General features: G+C 47.2%; 1 long non-coding RNA gene across 1 annotated transcript in view; it reads right to left on the reverse strand.

The window, feature by feature from the left end:
• Positions 1-19,907, reverse strand: part of LOC139050216 (uncharacterized) — an 81,356-nt gene that overhangs the window by 9,257 nt on the left and 52,192 nt on the right. The gene's annotated exons all lie outside the window — the stretch shown is intronic.

Consider the following 19,907-nt stretch of genomic DNA (forward strand, 5'->3'; position numbering starts at 1 on the left):
CAACTTCTTAAAGTGGGGGGTGAAATGTCATATGTAAGTGCCGCGCGTCGCCCCTAGAAGATCGAAGCGGCCACTAAGCGCCGTGAACGACGAGGAAGACAACGGGTGCACGAGCACGGGTGCACGAGCACGGAGCACGAGGGCGCGCTCGCGGTGTTCGATCCAGGCGGGCAGCAGCTCCGAGCTCCTGGGCGGAACGAGGCGAGGGTTCCTGCCAGGCGAGACGTCCGTGGCAAGGCGCGGAGGACCGCGGAGCCGAGCGTGGACGTCCCAGGGCCCCTGCTGCCAGTGCTCGAGACGTTGGCTGACCCGAGGGCCGCCGGTCCCTGAGCTGCCGCACCTGAGCGTGCCGAGCAGCGTTTCAGTCTGGCACAGATGTTGCTGTGCTAGACGAGGTCCTCACGTCTGACCGCCGCACGTGGATCGCGAGCGGCGCACGAGCTGGGCACCGAGGTCGTGCTGGACGTGCTACAGTCGCACGTCGGTCGCGAGCGACGTCCGAGCCGGACATCGAGGACGTGCGGAGCAAGGCGTTCCCTGGCTGCTGCCACTGCGGCGTCCGAGCGTGCCGAGTCTGGGAACCGTGCTGAACGGGGCCCGAGCGTGTGGTCGTCGCGGCCAGCTCCAGCACGGGAGACCGCACGGTGCCGTGACCAGCGAACTGTGAGCCGCGCAACCCGGGACTGTCTCAGCCCGTGGACACACGGACTGCAGTTTCTGTATATATTCTGGCTGCACTCTCTGTACATATTTATATGTTAAAGCTTGCTTTGAGTTTTATAAACGCGTATAAATGACTCTCTGTCTTTCTTCCGCCTCACTGCGCACTAGCGAAAGTGCCGAACATTCCTAATCACCACAGTGTCCCAGTGACTGGAAATTGCTTTCGAAGCAATGAATGACTTGACTCAAGTAGTCGTCCTTGCTAGTTTCTTCTGCCAAGCGCTTCAAAGTTTCCTCGCTGACAAGTGATGACAAAAGGCTTACCGCGTGAACTTCCACGTCATCGTCGATGTTTGCTTCTGGGCTTTCGACGGACGCTCGAGACAGCATGTCAGCGACCACCAAGCGTTTACCTGGTACAAATTGGAGTTTGTAGTGGTATCTAAGCAAGCGAAGAAAAAAATCGCTGCAGTCTGGGCGGCATTTCTTCAATCGGCTTCTGCGAGATAGCTATTAAGGGTCGATGGTCTGTGTCGAGGACAACGTTACGTCCGTACGCAAAATGGTGCAACTTTTCGCACCCGAAGACAACAGCCATAGCCTCTTTTTCTATCTGGGAATATCTACGTTACGCTTCGGTTAAGACGCGTGAGGCATAAGCGATGGGCTTCCAAGAACCCTCATGAAGCTGCCAGAGAGCCGAGCCTATTCCATTTTGCGAAGCTTCGGATGTTATCTTCGTAATCCGTTTAGAATCGAAAATCGCCAGCACAGGATCTTTGCTCAGACTGTCACAAATCATTTTCCATTCTTTCGCGTGGTTTTCCGTCCACTCAAAGGTACGGTCTTTCTTTATCAAGTACCGAAGCAGTTTCGTTCGGTCCGTAATTGATGGCAGGAACTTCGACAAATAGTTTACGACACCGAGCATGCGCTGCACTGCTTGCGTGTCAGTCGGCGGTGGCATACTTAACAGAGGACTGACAAGGGTACGATTTGGGCGTATATGCCGTCTACCGCAATAACGTCGCCTAGAAAAAAAATCTTGCGCATGCCAATGCTGCACTTTTCTGCATTAAACGTTAGACCAGCTTTCTGTGCTGCTTCTAGTACCGCTCGTAACCTCTGATCGTGCTCTTTTCTTGTCGCACCCCACACGATGACGTCATCAACGTACACTCGCACTCCTGGCAGTGTTTCGAATATTTCGCTAAGATTCTTTTGAAACACTTCTGGGGCGGACGCTATACCGAAGGGCAGCTTCAGAAAGCAGTAACAACCGATGGGAGTCGCGAACGTACAGATTGTTGACGTTTCCTCATGCAGCGGTATCTGGTGAAACCCCGAGTTGGCGTCAAGGCGCGAAAAAAATGTGCTCCAGCTAGTTCCGATTCAATATCTTCTCGACGCGGCATCCTGTAGTGCTCGCGCTTGAGGTTGTCATTAATTTTCCTCGGGTCCATGCATAACCGTAGTTTTCAGTCTTTTTTTCTGACAATAACTAGAAGACTCACCCAGTCCGTCGGCTGATCTTGCTTGGCTATAATGAAGGCTTTGACCATGCGGTCAAGTTCTTCGCGCAGAGGCTCTTTCAAGGAAAGGGGCACACGGCGGGCTGTCTGGACGACTGGCACCGCATCTTCTCGAAGAACCATGCGGTATGGTCGCTTGTTACATCCAGTCCCAGAAAAAAGTTGTTGAAACTCTTGGACAACTGCCTCGCTGTTGCTTATTCCGATGTCGTTTACGGTGCGCCAGAACAGTCCAAGCAGTTCGCTGGCTCGCAGTCCAAGTATGGCATGACGGTTCTTCTTCACGATGAAGAAATTAATCTTTGCCGTCTTGCTTCCGACGGCCACCGTGGTAGTCATGACTCCGAGATGCTTGATGACTCCTCCGTTGTAAGATCGTAGAATACAGTTGCTTCTAGCCAAGGGTACTCCCGGCTGCAGTTTTTTGTAGGCAGAAAATGGCACGAGGTTGGCTTGCGATCCTGTGTCAACTTTGAAGTCTATTGTCGTGTCCGCAACTCGCACTCTGACCACCCAGTCACGGTCACACGATCTTCCAACGCTGCTGACAGATGCATCAAGGATGTCAAATTCCTCTTCGCTATTTTCGGTGCTACTCACTTCCCCAACCTGTCTATTCACCTTGCACGGACAGCAAAATGATTCTGCCCTTGGCATTTTCTGCACACTTTGCCAAATGCAGGGCAGCTTCGCGGACCGTGCGTACGTCCACACCTGCGGCACTTGAACATTGCAGGTCGTTCATCGCACCGCTGCTGCTTCGTATGCTCCGGTAGTTTGACAGCGTCAATCTATCTCCGTTCTCGAGACCAGGTTTCGTTTTGCGCGGCACTCATTTCCGCAGCCTTGCATACTTGTTCCGCTGTAGCCAAGGTCAACTTCTTATCCTGCAGCAACGTTTGCCTTACTTTGTCATCATTTGTACCAAAAACTATTTGGTCACGTATGAACGACTCTGCCATGGTGCCAAAGTTGCATGAACGAGACATCTTCCTGAGCTCTCTGACAAACTGTTCAACCGGCTCACCTTGAGCTTGGACGCGTTGCCTAAAGAGGTAGCGTTCGTGCACTTCATTCAGCTGTTCTGGGCAGTAGGTGTCGAACTTGGCTATGACAGTTGCGTAACTTTCCCGGCTCTCATCGTCCCTGAAGGTGAAGTTGTAAATTTCCAGTGCGTCGTCACCTGCCACGGTTAGCAGTAAAGCAATCTTTGAGGCATCCGGTCGAGGCTTCTTGTCGGGCCAAGAAAACCAAGAAAACCAAGAAAAGTTCAAACTTTTGTTTGAAAAGCTTCCATTGCTTACTGATTTCGCCTGTGAAATGTAGCGGCTCTGGTGGCTTCACAAGTTCCATGCTGTTTTACCGTGCCCGAGCACTATGGGCGTGACTTCTGACACCATGTATCGTTTGTAGTGTCGACAGAGTAACAGCCTGGACCAGTTCTCAGCAAACGAAGACACCCCAGCATTTATTCGTGCTCGTTTTATACCCAGTACAGGAAAGGGCACACAAGTGGTGAGCATGCGCCGAAGATGCTACATGCAGGCACATATCATTTCGGCTTCTCTACCTAATACAGGTATCACGCTGGGCAGCATGGCGCCTTTAGATACCCATGACCCACAGGCCCTTACTATCGATTGCCCGCAGTCTTCTGAAAGCCCTGACACCAGCACTTCCCTTGACGCCCGTTTTGACGCAATGATTTCCTCAGACCTTTCAGATACTCAGTCCGACAACCTTCATCGCTAGCTAGCTGCTTACAGCGTCATTTCGATTTTGCTTCACCCCATCTGAGCCAGAAGGACGTTTTGATCCATCCCATCGAAAGTAAGAACACAGGTCCCATCCAGAAGCTCCCTTAAAGGGTTCCTGAAACAATTTTGGCAATTTTGTGCAATCGTACTGAGTCGTTAGAGTAGGTTCTTCTTATCATTAATTAGCGCATCTAAGGGCTCCGCGTAAAACGCGTCATTTATTATAAGGTTTTAAATAGGTATATCATTGCCAATCGCAGCTCGGCTAATTTTTCAGCCACCGCTACCCATTTGGCGTAAATTGCCCTAATGACGTCGGTAGGGCGAGCTGCCCGATTGGCTGCCTAGGGCGACTCATGAATAATTTTTTTAACTTTATGGCGAAAAATGTTCTTAATAGTTGGAACGTTAGTTCATTTGTCTCTATAAAAAGAAGGCAACAGAAGAGGGTACAGAAGAACAATTTCTCAGTATATTTAAGCACTTCCGGCTCACAGCAAGTGTCATCTGCTTGTGTTAAAACATGCTCTGTCTTGATGAGAGCTCCGCAGTCAGTGTGGGTCTGTCTTTTCGTGAGCACCATGAATCGCCTTTTTTGCTTTGTGGGCTGTAAACGTACAGACTGCCAATGTGTCCAGCTGCAACATCTTGTCCCTCTGCAATGCAGCATACGAGCAAAGCGGCTGCAGTGCATCGGAATATCGGTATCCCATCAGCCACATCATTTTCATGTTTGTGGCTGTCATGTTACACCGGAACATTACTAGTACAATAGTGTTTCGCGAGTCTGGTTTTGTGGTAAACGCAAGCGAAAAGGGGAATAGTCCGGGCTGTTTGACCGTGCCGTTTCGTGGGATGAGCAGAAGAGGAAACGTGAATGGTACGCACGGTGCAGCCACCTGGCGGCACAGACCTCAACCGAACGCAGTAGCAGTAATGAAGGGCATTCTTTGCTGCTTTAGCAGTGAGGTCTGTTCAACCAGTTGGTGCATGGTGAACGTAAAAGGAGTTCCAGCAAGTACGGACGCGAGCACAAGTAAGAAACAAACTGGACAATGCTGGACTTACCACTGAAGTTTATATGGAATACATTCCATAAATCTCCTTCACGCATGCGTATACATCCAAGAACAATAACAGGGTTTATAGTCAAAAATCAACAAAACATATACATATACACAAAAGCCAAGCCACACCCCTTACCGACAAAGGCCACAACACTTGGATTAACTTGATAAATATAAAACTGATGTTCTTTGTCACTGATATGGACCAAAGGTTCACTCACATATTTATTCGCGCTGAGATTTTTTATGTGAAGGGCTTCGCTTATTTTTCTTTCCAGTTTACTGCGCTCTCTCTTCACAATCGATCACTATCAAAAACTGGTGGGCAATCGTGCTTTTTGCAATGCAACGGCAAGTTCCCTGCCGTACCTGTAGGTACCAATTAGCGATGCTCATGCGTGCGATCGTTAATACAATGACCTGTCTGGCCAATATAGGACAGTCCGCATGAGAGGTATGTGATACACGGCCGAAGTTGCAAACTTTTGTGAAAAAAGGTGGTGTGCTTCTTTTCACCGCCACTAGTCGCATCTTTCTTCTCTCTTGTGATGCTTTTGCACAACCTAACTAGTTTGCTCGGCGCTGTAAACACTTGCGTGACGCCATTTCTAGTGACCACCCTCTTAAGATTATGAGGCATGCCATGCAAATACGGCATCACTACGACCATTTTGTTCTTTTTGAAGATTCATTGTTGTCCGCCGTTTCCACGGGTTCCTTTTTTGTCCGCTTTCTAAACACGGATTCAGCCACAGCCATCAAAAAGCAGACGGGGTACTATGCCAACATTAACCTCGCCTTCTGTCCTTCAAATCTCTCCGGCAAATAGTAGGTGCAGCTCTTGTTAAGAGCATTTCTCAAGCGAAAGGAAACTGTGCCACGTTTTATTAATTTGGAGTGGGACGATTCGTACGGGACGAGCGATTTGTTTTTTCAATCTAGGGCAATAACGCCAACACGCATGACTCTAACTTTTAAATTTAATTTAGAAATCAAGAAACTTAATCAAGTTTTCTTTGCAAAGTTCTAACGGGAACCTGAGATCCCGGGAGGACTCCTCGACACACGTGAAAATCCTTCTCGTGTTTGATTCAAGGCTATCATTGGAATCTAACCATTAAAAGCACTAAAAATCATCCAAATACCTAAAAATTGGCACAATACATTTGTTCTGCAGCATGTGAATTACATTACTGTCAAACTTGGATAAAAAAATGTGACACAGTGCAGGAGCAGCTTTAGAACCGATGCAAATACCCTTTCTCGGAATGAAGTCATGCCTTCTAAAGGACATTACCGTGGTTGATAGGTAAAATGTGAGAAGTCCCATAAAAGACTCAAGTGACAAAGCGCATGAAATCATAAAAGCTACTTACCCTCTTCAGTCAGATCACCTACAGCTGTACACAGGTCATCATGTGGGATAGAATAGAACAGTTCTTCAATATTTACAGACATCCCAGCATTCGCACAAATCTCACTTGACTTTACCCAACCCACAGCTTCCAAGTAGCTCTGGACGCTAAAGGATCTGAAGCATCCAGAGTTTTCAGCGTACATTGAAGAAACCCACTGACCAGAGCCTCCTTCTGCGACGATAGGGCGAAAAGGGATATCTGGATTGTGCTTGTTAGCTGCAAGAAACACACGTAACACATCTTGCGTACTTAGTTTTACAGCTTTCTCTAATGCCTAAGCCTTTAATTTCTTGGGGAGGTTTTGTTAGTGTATCGATTGGGGAAGAGAGCGCAGTAAACTGGAAAGAGAAATAAGCGAAGCGTTCTACATCAGAACGTTTGGCACGCATACATATGCGAGTGAACCTTCGGTTCATATCAGTGATAAACAACTTCAATTTTTATATGTATCCTGTTAATCCAAATGTTGTGGCCCTTGTCGGTAAGGGCTGTGACTAGGCTTTTGTGTACGTGTATATCTTTTGTGGATTTTTGACTATCCCCTTCTTATTGTTCTTGGGTGTAAACGCGCGCGCGGAGAAGATTTGTGGAATGTTTTCTCAATAAACTTCAGTTATATGTCCAGCGTTGTCCTGTTCGTTTCTTCTTAATTTTGCTCGCGTATGTACTTGCTAGAACCCCTTTGACGCTCTTTGTTGCTGATGTAAATTTTTCTCGCTAGCGTATTTTTTAACACACTGTTTTTGTAGATGCCTAAAATGTTTTACGCTTCGTGAGGGCAATGTTAGTTATTTGATTAGCTGCTGAAACTATGCACCACCATATGGATGGACCGTGCAGACCGATCAGGCCACTCACGTACGCCTACCCTAAAGCTCCATCAGCTTGAGTTTATGCCTTCATCTATCCGTCGAAACGCCCAGCTCGCCTGTGCTTACCGGAATACCAGACACATACGGCGCTGCGATGAGATGATCACAACGCACGCTGCTTCAATAGCTCTCGCTTGGGGTTGACTGCCAAGCAGCTGGTGGAGGGGCTTCGCGTGCTCACTCATGGACAACCGCAAGTAGACAACATGATGTGCCATCATAACGCGGAGCCATTGAAGGCGGAGTTTATATTCAATCATTCGGCGAACGAGTTGAGCAGAAAATGCATGACTATAGCGGAGGGTAACTTGTATTCGTCCGTAGATCTCCTAGTATGAGACGCTTCACACAAATTCTGGCACGAATGATTAACTTTAGCTGTAGCCTGTGCGTCTACAAAATTTCCCCGAACCGTTTCAGGGGCCCTTTAACGAGCTTAAACGGAGGGCGCGAAAATGATTACCGAGGACATCACCGAAAATCTACGAGCCTTTGAGCGTCCCCGATTTCGCTTGCCAGAAAAAAAGACAACATATAGCGGTTCTGCGTCGATTAGCTGCACCTAAAACAAGATTACTAAAAAGACCGTGTACATTGTGCCGTGAATTAACGACGCTCTCGGCTCTCTGCATGGCGCCCAGTACTTGTCTTCCGTGTACCTTTAGTCCGGCTACTGGCAAATTGCCTTCGTTGAAGAAGACAGGAAGAAGACCACCTTTATAACACCAGTTCAAAGATATGCCATTCGGCTTCTGCGATACCACAGCAACATTTTAATGAATGATGGATTGTTTTCTTCGATGTTTAAAGTGATCCAAATGCCTTTGCGCTCTCAATGACGTCGTAATTTTCGCGACTACGTTGTCCAGTCATTTACATAAACTCTCACCTATTATGCGCGTCCTTTGCCATGCAGGTCATCAACTTAACTCTGCCAAATGCCACTTTGGCAGTGGAGAGGTCACTGTACTTGGCTATCTTCTGCATGCTACAGGTGTCATATTCATCACCATCAGCCTATTTTATATCCACTGCAAGACGAAGGCCTCTCCCTTCGATCTCCAGTTATCTCTGACCTGCGCCGACCGATTCGAACTAGCGCTTGGGATTTTCTTATGTTCATCACCCTACCTAGTCTTCCGCCATCCTCGACTGCGCTTTCCTTCTATTGGCACCCGTTCTGTAACCCCAATCGTCCACTAGTTTTCCAACGTACGCATCTTATGACCTGACCAGCTCAGTTCTTTCTTAACGTCAATTAGAATATCGCCTATCCCCACTTGCTCTCTGATCCACACCTCCCTCTTCCTGTCTTTTAAAGTTACACCTAACGTTCTTCGTTACATCGCCCTATGCACGTTCTATAACTTGTTTTCGAGCTTCTATGTCAGTCTCCAAGTTTCTGCCCGATAAGCTAGCACTGGTTGAATGCACTGATTGTACACCTTTCTTTTCTATATGAATGGTAAGCCTGCAGTAAGGTTCTGACCATGTCTGCCGTATGCGCTGCAACCAATTTCAGTCGTCTGCAAGTTTCCTTCTCATGATCAGGGTGCCTTGTGAGTAATCGACCTAGGTAAGCGCACTACTTCACAGACTCTAGAGGCTGACTGGCGATCCTTAATTCTTGTGTCCTTGCTCGGCTATTGATCATTATATTTTTCTTCTGCATAATGGTCTTCAACCCCACCTTTACACTCTCTCTGTTAACGTCTTTTATCATTTGTTGTCCCTCGTCCCCAGTGTTGCTGAATGGGACAATGTCCTGCGGAAATCAAAGGTGTTGCTGAGATATTCACCATTGGTCCTCACTCCAAAGTTTCCCCAGTTTAATAGCTTGAATACTTCTTCCAGGCACGCATTGCCTGTATGTATGACCCCTTTCTTTATAGGTATCTATCTACTTTTCTTGTGCAGAATTAAGGTAGGTGTGGAATCTTTGTAGATATTTTCCAAGATATTTCCGTAAGCGTCATGTACTCCTTGATTACGTAATGTCTGCAGGACTACTGGTATCTCTGTTGAATCAAATGCATTTTCGTAATCTAGGAAAGCCATATAGAGAGGCTGATTGTACTATACGATTACGTGATTGATGCCATGGATGTGATCCATCGTAGTGTATCTTTTCCTTAAGCTAGCCTGTTCTCTTGGTAGACTGATGTCCAGTGTTGCCCCTATTATATTGGAGGGTACCTTGCTGCATACTTTATATAATACAGGAAGTGAGCTGATGGACCTATAATTTAACAATTATTTATAGTCTTCCTTTTTGTGGATTATTGTTTTTGGTATTCTTACAGTTCTCCGGGACCTTTGAAGTCGATAGACAGTTGGCATAAACGGCCGCCAGCTTCTCAAGCATTAGGTCTCCTGCATCGTTGTATAAATCGATTGTTATTACATGTTCTACTGCCTCTTTTCCCCGTTTCATGTCTTTCAAGGTCCTTCAAACTTCACCGCTAGTTACAGAAGGAGCCTTTGTAACCTCTTCATTATATCGTCGAATACCGTGCTGCTCTCGGTAGAGATCTGTATAGAATTCTTCCGCTGCATTTACTATATCATCGAGATTACTGATAATAATACCCTGCTTATTTTTCAGTCCAGGTATCATGGCTTGTCCTAAGCCGAGTTTTCTTACTGATTTCATGCTGCGTCTATTTGTTACAGCTTCCGCAGACTTTCTCACGTTAAAATTTTGAACGTCCGCATTTTCTCCTTCTTGATGAGTTTTGACAATTCCGCGAATTCTATCTGATGGCTTGAGTTGGACAGTTTCATTATTTGTCGTTCCTTTACTACGTCCTTTGTTACTTAGGAAAGCTTGCCCACCTCCTAAGCGAGCCTAGTTACGGCTTCGTTCATTACCTCTATTTCATCTTCAAACCTCTTTTCTAAAATTGCATATTGGTTAGCAAGTACCAGCCTGAATTGGTCTGCTGTTACGGTTACTAATAGGCTGGCCTCTTTCGCCTTGACCAATTTAACTCTTTCTCTCTTCGCATTGAGGTGAATCATGGCGCTCACTAAGCTGTGAACACAGTACCTTACCCTACCTAGCACTTGTATACCTTGTACTATGCTGGTATCGGCGCAAAGTATGAAATCCATGCCATTTCTTGTTTCACCATTAGGGCTTTTCCAGGTCTACAATCTGTTGTTACGCTTCTTGCGGAAGAAGTTCATTATTCGCACCTCAATTCTTTCCGCAAATTCTGCACGACATTGCACGATAAGTTGCTCGCACTCCATTTTTTCAGTCCCAAGTTCACCAGCAGTCTCGCTGCAACAGCCACCACAGGATCACTCATTCTGTCGCTGGATTGCTCGTACGCCTGTGGTCCTCAGCAGGGCGAGTTAGACTATCAGAAAAACTTTTTTCAGTACCCTGGTCCATATCGCGTGTGCCGCCCGGCCACTGATGTCACTTACGAAATCACTTCACTGCTGCCTTCATCACCATCTGCTCCTCCCCACATTGACATTGCCCACGTTCTCCATCTGTCGTACCCCGGACACTCCTTAATACCTTGTGTGCTGGTTCTTTAATGTACTTGTGTCCCGCTGCACCGAGTCGGTGCCATCTTCCCGGAGGGTAGTGTTATAAGCCAATTATCCTACGAACGTAGAAGATGCTGATGTGTAGAGCAAACAAGAGGAGGACCATTTGAGATCTCTCATCTGCTATTGTTATTGTGGCTGCCACATTTTCATCTCATTCTACATAGTGTAAATGAATCCCAATTCCTCCCTGTGGCAATATATTATAACTCGTTAAATCGTGTGTGATACCCGACGACCGGCACTCCACGAGGATAGACCGAATTCGAGTCTGGATCTCTATTAAAATTAACAACTACACGCCAGTTTCCCTAAAATACACAATTTTAAGCTGTTAGAAATATTTAAGGCGATTATGATACACCGAGAACATAACCAGATGTTTCATGACAATCAGCATGGCTCAAGGTCTTCTCTGTCCACTGCAAGTCAGTTAACGGAAAAAAACCGATGATTTTGCACATGCACTATATATAAAAAATGCACTATATATGAAGCGTTGGGCGGTGCTCCACATGTTGATTTTATAACTACACTGCATGTTGAAAGTATTGAACGAAAGAGTGTTCGCTGGATCGCAAGATACTTAGCTTCAAGGAAACAATGCGAGGTTGTTAATGACTGCATCTCTGATACTAGATGTGCACTCGGGACTACCACAAGTGTCGGTGCTTGGTCCACTGTTCCTTTTGGTTTATTTCAATTATATCAATTTGTCAGTTCAATAAGCTCCGAACATATGACTTCTCGCGGATGATTGTGTTGTTTATACCAGCATAAATGAACAGTCTGATAAAGTTAGACTAAATGATGCATTGCATTCAATTAGTGCATGGTGTGATAAATCGGGCTTGAAGCTCAACACTTCAAAAATGGCGGGCATAACATTTAGCAACAAAGAGAGCCTTTAGAATTTGCTTACACTTTTAAAAATGCTTATGTTTTACATATTCAGCAGCTGTAGTATTTCGATGTGACACTCGCGAGTAACTTAAGTTGGAAACCACGTGTAGACAATCTTTGTAGTGATGTAAGGAATAAGTTAGTATATTCAAAGCGGGAACTAGGTCATGCATTTCCCGCTCTAATGTTCACTGCATACAAAGCTCTAATTAGGCCAGAATTAGAATATGCGGACCTAATGCTGAGAGGGTATCAACAATATTTTATTAAGGGAAAGAAAAGGTTGCTCAAGTTTGCCTTGAGGTTTATTTATTCTATCTCTTTGCGTTTTTCGAGCGTACCTTTCCTTCGTGATAGGGCAAACATCAAAAAATTTCATCATCGTAGAATGCTGTCCAAAATAAAGTTTATCTATCAGTTTTACTATGGTCACTCTAAAATTCCACGCGAACGTCACATAAGCGAACCGTCCATGCGTTCTGACCGTACAAACCACAAAAAAAAGTTAGGCAACCATTTAGTTACTTTAAGCTACACCAGTATTGCCTGTTTCCTCATGCTATCTGACAATGCAATAAATTACCACAAGATCTTGTAAACGCTAATACGACACAATCGTTCGTTCATCTTTTGAATAATTTTTGTTTTGATTACTATTGGACTACACACAATGAATGAAATTAATAATTCCTCGCATGTGTGTGTTGTAATATTGTTAGGTAAAATGTTGAATGCACTGAACTGGTGTGTGTGCTTGGCATACACTGCCTTGTTTTTGGGTTGCGAATTACAACTGTTGTGTCTACTTCATACTCACTGTTCATAATTCCACATTGCAAATTTTTATGTTCCTGTATTTTTTTTCTGTATGTTTCCTGTACTTTTCTATTTTTCGGCTTCTAACCATTGATGCAACTACTCCTGCTCGGGCCCAAACAGGGCCTGCACTATTTGCTAACAAAAAAGTAAGTAAAAGACAAGTTGGAAGTACAATGAGACGGACTTGGAGTTGTGCAGCAAACGTTTTTGACACTAGCTATGTCGTCAATGTGTCCGGTATAAAGAAGGAAGTGCGCATTTATCACTGCAACCTAATTAGATCGTCCCTAGAGCTAATTCACACCACTGGGTAAATTTGCACCGTTGCTAAATAAGCCCAGATGAAGCTGCAGCAAACTCACTAAAGTTCTTGAAGGTCTCAGCCCACCTGCTGTTAACAGATACTTGCAACCCCTGCATAAACAGGCAATCGCAGTGAGAGACAGGGAAGAAACCGGTGCTATTTAATAACGGCGTTTCAAAATTTTTTTCTTCAAGGTGCTTGGCCTAACACAATTGATGACTCAGTATATAGAGCCAGTATCATACAGCATCACTAAGTGTCGAGTTTGCCGCTGCTTGCCATATGGGTGGCTGTCGATCGAATGATCTCCCTCAATTTCAGTAACCAGTAAACGACACTTTCATCCTGATTATTGTTCAGGTTAGAGGACGACAACTGCGCCCTTGCATCGGCTGTCGAAAGCTTAATGCCACATGGCATTATCCAAGTTTATCCAATTCCACATGAAGACTGTCTTGAGAAGACGCATCAGCTGAGCACACCACCACTTTACGTCACGTCCGGGGATACTGGCAGCTGCCGCTGACTGCTCTGGCTAGGAGCTAGCCACCTATGTTACTCTTTTTGGGACATTTCGGGCCTCGGTTCTTAGACATGGTCAGTGCAGCCGCTATCAAAAGCTTGTGTCCCCAGCGAAAGCTACCAATGTTTCTTGAATTCCACATTTGGAAAATTGTATTAGGACAGTTCTCCGAATTGGGAACTGTACCACTTGGGATCTACTGCATGGATAGTGGTAGTTACCACTTACATCTTGGGCTTGGAATTTAGCCATCTCTCTTAATCTTTTTCTGATGGTTCGAATCTTGGTTTTTACATTTGGCCTCAAAAGCGCTCGCTTAACTGTCGAGAAACTGGGCAGTGACGTCTAGACGAGGTTAGGACGTTTTGCTTTACGCTACATAAATGATGCCGCTGTGGTTTTAGTAATGAAATCGGAACATATCATAGGCTTTGTACGCTTCGAGGCTGTCTACCATGAGCATATCATCCGCCAAGCGTATTGACACCCGTAGGAAACATCAAGGTGGTTATAGAAACCAGTAGCGCTCTTATGAGTTCCCTAAACACTAATCTGACGAATAGTTGTAGTATAGTGTCGCCCCCTGTCAGATCTCTGTTTCATCGTACATGTATGTTTTGTAGTTGTTTAGCTAGATGGCGCCCCCCCCCCTTCTGTCATGTGATGAGCTTGGACCTATCAGGAGGTGTCATCTGGCGTGTGAAGCCTTGATTAGTAATAAACGGCCGCGGGTCGGCAGAGTCTTCGTTCCGGTTTTCGTCGGGAGCAGTTAGCTCCGCGTCATCCTTCTCTGCGTCGGCGCTCGCGCGCGTTCGCTGGCCGGGGGCCCCCACTTGCCTGCCGCTGCCGACACAACATCTTTTGGCGACGAGGATGGGATTCCCGCGACGGTTCCGACCGAAGCCCCGCGAAACCAACGAGCTTCGTAAGTGAAGCGTCCTTTACGTGTCGGCACGGCCTGCAAACGCCGCCGACGCACTTGGCGTCGCGAGGCTTCCGAGCCTAGGCCTTCTCGCCCCCTTTGTTCTGCCCTGCTCCATTCTACTCGAGCTCCGGCTTGTCTTCTGCACTGTCCCCCGCACGCTACCGGTCATGGCTTTTACGGCGAACCTTCCCGTTTTTCTTGAAGTGCCCGGGCCATCGTTAATTCCCTGGTATCGATGGATAAAAATTTTTCAGGCCCACCTCGAAGCGGCCGGCGGTGGCGACTGGACGGACACGCGATGAACGTCCGCGCTCGTTAGCGCTCTCGCGAGTGAGGGACAACGAAAATACTTTGCAGACGAGGAGCAGGAAGCAGCAAGGCAGTCGACCGGCGCAGCGTCATCGTCAAGTGATGCGATCCCGCCAGCGTCAGAGTTCCAGAAACTCTTGCAGCGGCTTGACCGGCTCTTCGCCGCGTCAACAAATGTTCTGGCGGACAGGCACGAATTCACCAATCGAAGGCAGTTCGAGGGAGAAGGATTCCTGGAATTCGTGACCGCATTGAAGGAGAAGGTGGTACAGTGCAACTTCGGCACAAGCTACAACGAGCGCGTCCGAGACCAAATTATACATGGGGTAGCGAACGCCAGCGTTCGCGAAAAGTTGTTGGCTCATGGCGAAACCCTGTCCCTGGACAAGGCCGAAGAAATTGGACGCTCGTTAGAAGCCTTGCATCGAGCGAACCGCGCATTCGGCTCCGAAAATGTACGAAGAATTGAGGCATCTCAACTTGGCGTTCCGTCGACGGGCCAAGATGGCCGACTTCTTCCGGGGAGCCGCCAAGATGGCCGACTTCTTCTGAGAAGCCGCCAAGATGGCCGACTTCTTCCGAGAGGCCACCAAGAGGGCCGACTTCTTCCGAGAGGCCGCCAAAAGGGCCGACATTTCGCACATGGCTCCTCCGGGAACCGTGCTGCATGCGACTGGTGTGGCAGCACGAAACATATTGCAACGTACAGGAATTGTCCAGCAAGGAACCGGTGGTGCAACGCCTGCCACACGTTGGGCCATTTTGCATCAGTATGCCGAAAAACCCGTATTGTTCAACATGTCTCTTACGCAGAGACGCTGTCTTCAACTTCCGCAGGGCAGCCGTCCGCGTCTGTCTTGACGGTAAGCGCTTTTGAAACTAAAAAAGATTTGGAAGTTCCGGTCGTAGTGAACGGCGTCTCCATGCGACTGCCGGTGGATATTGGAGCGTCTGTCTCATTGATGACGGCCGAAGATTTAGGAAAGCACTTTGGTCGACAGTACAATTTGTCAAAAACAACAGTGGACTTGAAAAATTTCTCCAAGCAACGCATCGACATTCAAGGCCTCTTTCAAGCCACTGTCCAGTTTTTCCAAAGGTCATGCTCCGTCCCGTTCTACGTAACGACTACAGGAACATCACTGCTGGGTTTAGACACCATCCAACGCTTGGGCATACAGAGCGACGGTACGTCGCTGACATGTCGTCTACCATCGCTTCCTTCAGTATAGAGCCCCACAGGTGTGCCTCCGGGTTTTGTTCACCTCTTCAGTGACGACTTGGGTCTCGTCAACAACTTTGTACACCGAATTCATCGGCAGCAAGATGCGAAACCAGTATCTTCAAAGTTGCGCCGACTACCACTGGCTCCCCGTGACCAGGTAACAAATGAATTGTGACGTCTCGAGGACTGCGACGTCATCGAGCGTGTCGAGGCTTCTGAGTGGGTGTCTCCACTCGTGGTGGTGCGCAAGAAGGATGGAACCATGCGGCTCTGTGTAGATCTACGGGAACAGGACAGCCTTGGGCCTCACGTTCAAGAAAGGGTCTTGCAGAAACAGTGGCAGACTAAACAGTACGTAGAAAAACGTAGAGGTGCTCAGGCAACTCGTATCAAGGTGGGAGACACCGTCAGAATAAGATTTACGAGGAAAGGATTTCTTAAGTACAGTAAACCTCGTAAAGTCAAGGCCAAGATAGGACCATCTACTTTTCTACTCAGTGATGGGAAGACGTGGCATGTGTCTAAGTTAACCCTAGTGATGAAGGATCCAGCAGGTAGTGCATTGTGTACAAGTGATAAAGATTTTTTGTACTCATATTCAAACCTGGATAGTCATTCCGATGACTCGTCTGTAGTGACATCGTCTTCTCATAAGCATCAGTTAAGTAGCTTGTCTGGCTGTATCACTTCCGAGTCTACGCAGTCAGCAGTCGTCTCTGATTCCGTGGGGGAATCGGTAGCCTCCCAGGACTTGTTGGGACGTCGAGAGGAGCTTCCTGGGCAACCCTCTCCAGCTTTAACCGACACCACATTCAGTTTTCCAACCAGGGGAAGGTAAATAGTAGTGGGGCGACTGGGTCTTTAAAGTCGACCGATACGCGTCGCAACCCCCAAAGTTCTTCTGAGGTACTCACGCGCCCTCATCGTAACAGAAAACGGCCTCCGTGGCTCGATGATTTTGTTTCTGTAGTGTAGAGCGCATTGCCGTCTTCGAAATGTCACGGCTAGGGGCCTCGCTGTAACATTTAGGAGACAGTCCGCACGTTTCATTAACACAGGTATAAAGTGCTCCTTGTTGCGGTGCAGTGAGTTTTGTGCCGTGTTCCTTGTCAGACTTTGTTTCAGTGACTGCCTGTGTTTTGGTGCCCAAGACTGGTGCGCGTATATGTGAACTTGGGCGGGGACGGACTGAAATTGTTGTGGACTTAAGTCCGCGCTTTGTGTGCGACTGGTGCGCGTGTGTGAACGTGGGGGGAACGAACTGAAATTACCTTTGGACTTAAGTACGCGTCTTGTGTGCGCGTTTCACTGTATGGTTGCTTTGTTTCCAGGTGGGGGGGGGGGCGGTGATGTAGTATAGTGTCACCCCCTGTCAGATCTCTGTGTCATCGTACATGCATGTTTTGTAGTTGTTTAGCTAGATGGCGCCTCCCCCCCCCTTCTGTCATGTGACGAGCTTGGACCTATCAGGAGGTGTCATCTGGCGTGTGCAGCCTTTATTCGTAATAAACGGCCGCGGATCGGCAGAGTCTTCGTTCCGGTTTTCGTCGGGAGCAGTTAGCTCCGTGTCACCCTCTCTGCGTCGGCGCTCGCGCGCGTTCGCTGGCCGGGGGCCCCCACTTGCCTGCCGCTGCCGACACAACAATAGTGTCAAACCGAACACCACCAATAAAGCCATTTTCGGCATTGCCAAAATGGCGCTAATAAGTAGTCATCTCTTGCTAACCCAGACTATTTGAAACGCTTCATCATGCTATGTGTTGCGAGCGAAACGAGATTACGGTTTGCGCAATACTGAACAGGTGAAAATGGGTACAAATACCCAGACGCGTACGTGAGCCAAGACATACTGTTCGAGAACAAACGTACAATTAATATTGAAAAGCAAGGCGTTTGTAGTGTATGTATTTGAGAAATCTTGACTGCCTGTTCGCCGGGTCACAATTTGTTCTCTTCAGTGACCACTCGCAATTAAAGTAGCTCCAGCAATCTCAAACATAATTCACTGCTTCGTTGGCATAATATTTCGTAACGACATGCACTCTTGGCTAACTTCGAACAGAAGATTCTGCATGGTACCGCAGATAGGTAGAGTTGAGATTTTTAAAGCGAATGACATTCTTTGCCTGCTTCAGCCTGTTTGAGCCTGTCTATTTTTCTATCTATCTGTCTTGCTAGCTAGCTAACTAGGTAGATTTGCACGCTGACCCAGTGACCCCATTTGTACACTTGCTTGGGCCGTTCGGTATGTACACCTAGTCGTAATGCTATCGCGGTCATTGCAGCGTGCTCTTTCCTACTTCGTAATCTTAGGTCTTAGTCACACAGCCATCAAATGTTCCGCGGCGTCATCGTCACGGCACCAATTTTCGTCAGGGGAGTGGGTTTCGTAGTCGTTTTCTTCTCAAACACGGATCGCCGACGACGTGTAGCGTTGCCGTCGTCAGGACGGTGACGCAGTCTCGCTTCTACAACATGGACAAATCATAAATAAGAAGCCGTTGCAAAATACAGACTTTTTACAACCCTCAAGCTGGCCACATCAGCGGCTAGCAGCCAGTCATATCTTAATCCACTCCTTTGTGTACATCTGCGTTCCAGGTGTGCCACATCGAATACTGAGCTGTGCGTTTCCATGGTGCTGCTGCTCTTGGTGGTGGTGTCAAATTGTTGTCCACAAGATATTGTTGGGTCTTGTTATTGTAGTAGTAAACACTTTATTCCTGGTATATGCAAAAATTATGCCAACGTAAAGCTATTTAGGAGATTCATTGCATAGCAAATTATATTTCTCTAGGTTTAGGCGAAGGTGGAACCGGCTGAATCAACACAGTAAAAAATTGCGCTGCTGTTGACATCACCATCGCTGCCGGCTCTTCAAACACTACTCAGTCGCACATGCTGTACGTTTTCTTTATATGACGGTGACGCTTCGCAACGTTTGGTGGCTGTATGAATGAGGCTTTACTCTCCCCACTCTGCTTACGCAACGTCTTCGACCCCGATTCCATTGTCCAAGTTGTCGAACAGCTTCGAACACAAGGTATGGGCTTCTGATCATACTGTCAGCATGGTCGTTTTACAGTGGTCATTCCAGCTTTGTCGTCCGACTCTGACCATGCCGTTGTCGTGAGATCGTCGTCGTCATACTGTCAGCATGCATTCGTTTTCCCACCGCCATAGTGATGCCATCATGGTCATCATCATCATCAGCCTGGTTACGCCCGCTGCAGGGCAAAGGCCTCTCCCATATTTCTCCAACAACCCCGGTCATGTACTAATTGTGGCGATGCCGTCCCTGCAAGCTTCTTAATTAATCTCATACGCCCACCTAACTTTATGCCACCCCCTGCTACGCTTCCCTTCCCTTGGAATCCGGTCCGCAACCCTTAATGACCATCGGTTATCTTCCCTCCTCATTACATGTCCTGCCCATGCCCATTTCTTTTTCTTGATTTGAACTAAGATATCATTAACTCGCGTTTGTTCCCTCACCCAATCTGCTCTTTTCTTATCCCTTAACGTTACACATTTCATTCTTCCTTCCATAGCTCGTTGCGTCGTCCTCAATTTGAGTAGAACCCTTTTCGTAAGCCTCCAGGTTTCTGCGCCGTAGGTGAGTACTGGTAAGACACAGCTATTATATACTTTTCTCTTGAGGGATACTGGCAACCTGCTGTTCATGATCTGAAAATGCCTGCCAAACGCATCCCAGCCCATTCTTATTCTTCTGATTATTTCCGTCTCATGATCCGGATCCGCCGTCACTACCTGCCCTAAGTAGATGTATTCCCTTACGACTTCCAGTGCCTCGCTGCCTATTGTAAATTGCTGCTCTCTTCCGTGACTTTTAAACATTACTTTAGTTTTCTGCAGATTAATTTTTAGACCCACTCTTCTGCTTTGCCTCTCCAGGTCAGTGAGAATGCATTGCAATTGGTCCCCTGAGTTACTAAGCAAGGCAATATCATCAGCGAATCGCAAGTTACTAAGGTGCTCTCCATTAACTTTTACCCCCAATTCTTC

Source organism: Dermacentor albipictus, chromosome 9 (genome assembly GCF_038994185.2).
Source record: "Dermacentor albipictus isolate Rhodes 1998 colony chromosome 9, USDA_Dalb.pri_finalv2, whole genome shotgun sequence".
In the NCBI taxonomy this organism is placed as follows: domain Eukaryota; kingdom Metazoa; phylum Arthropoda; class Arachnida; order Ixodida; family Ixodidae; genus Dermacentor; species Dermacentor albipictus.